Source organism: Echinops telfairi, unplaced genomic scaffold, assembly GCF_000313985.2.
Source record: "Echinops telfairi isolate 266 unplaced genomic scaffold, ASM31398v2 ScPeMD7_2010;HRSCAF=2546, whole genome shotgun sequence".
In the NCBI taxonomy this organism is placed as follows: Eukaryota; Metazoa; Chordata; class Mammalia; order Afrosoricida; family Tenrecidae; genus Echinops; species Echinops telfairi.
This window is the reverse complement of record NW_022105908.1, coordinates 23,623,892-23,625,207: the sequence shown is the minus strand read 5'-3', so window position 1 is coordinate 23,625,207 and position 1,316 is coordinate 23,623,892. Positions and strand designations below refer to the sequence as shown.

At 59.3% G+C, this 1,316-nt stretch overlaps 1 protein-coding gene across 1 annotated transcript in view; it reads left to right on the top strand.

Annotated features, from left to right (window-relative positions):
* Window positions 1–15: 15 nt before the first annotated feature.
* TEKT1 (tektin 1) overlaps window positions 16–1,316 on the top strand; it is a 26,151-nt gene continuing 24,850 nt past the window's right edge. The window contains exon 1 of the mRNA XM_045293326.1: window positions 16–63. The gene's annotated coding sequence lies outside the window, so the exon portion shown is untranslated. The remainder of the gene's footprint in view (window positions 64–1,316) is intronic.

Genomic DNA, 1,316 nt, shown 5'->3' with positions numbered 1-1,316 from the left:
GGCTACCTGAGAGCTAAGGAGGCTCCCACGCCGAACCCGAATCCTAGTTCTTTGCGCGCTGAAGTAAGTCACCCCCGGCGCCGACCCTACCAACCCCGAGTGGGCGGGTGGGATCAGCCCAAATGTTGATCTTCAGATGTACCCAGAGTCTCCGGGAGACCCTCCTGTTGTCACCCTGGTCTCCAGTCGACCCCTTTTCATCCTTTTGAGTTGGAAGGGCTTCGGAGATCAAGAGATCCCCAAGGGCGAGCACTCAGATTTTGGGGTGGGGATGGCCGCGGGGTGGGGTGGGGTGGCAGCCCACAGCTGTGCCCTAACGAGGTGGTGTGTTTTAGTTGCTGGGCCTGCGCCTGCTCCGCGTTCCTGTGCCCCACACCTGTTCTCCCATTTCTTTGTCCTGGTAAGTGTTCAGGTTCCTTCACCTGCTGGCTAGGAGCCCAGGTGGCAGGTGGTGGAGTGGGTGAGGCATTGGGCTGTTCACCCCAATGTCAGAGGTTCAAATTTGCCTGCTGCTCTTGTGGGGAGAAAGGTTTACAGCCTGGAGAACCCTTCCCGACGCCACGTGTCTGAGTCCATCTGTGGGCATGCTCAACAACAAACAACAAACACTGCCATCTAGCCGACGTCCAGTCACAGCGACCCTATAGGGCAGGGTAGCACTGCCCCTATGAGTGTCTAAGACTGTAACTCTTTACAGCAGTAGAAAGCCCCTGATTTCCCTCCAGGAGCGCAGCTGCATGTGGTTTCGAACTGCTGTCCTTGCAGTTAGCAGCCCAACATGTAACCACTGAGCCATCAGGGCCCGAACACTACACCCTGCACAGGGAGCGCTGGTGGCCTCAGGGGGTGCAGTGGAACTGCTAACCGCAGAGTCAGCAGTCCGGATGCTCAGTTCTAGTGTGCCCTGTGGGGTCGCATTGAGTCAGAATGGCAGGGAGAGAGAGCCCCTGCGCCCCAGAAGTTCCAGGATGATAAAAACCCAGGCGGGCAGGACGGTCGGCTTGGTGCGGGGTTAGCCTTGGCAGGCTTATCACCAGGCCCCTTCCTCCGCGGCTGTGCAACCCACCACACAAAGGCACCGCCAGAAGTCGGAGGAAGACTCGGACAAGCGACCAAATAGCGCTCCCCAGAGAAGGCGCTGCTGGAGCAGCCGCGGAAGGAGACCAGGGGAAAAGGTGAGCGCTCTGACAGCCACGACCTTTCGGCAAAGAAGCGGAAGATGAATGGAAGAGGCGAACGTGGACAGGGCACACAGCGCTGCGGGCACTCGCTGGAGGCCGCAGACATCCTGGGGAAGGCCGCACCGAAGAGTCCCA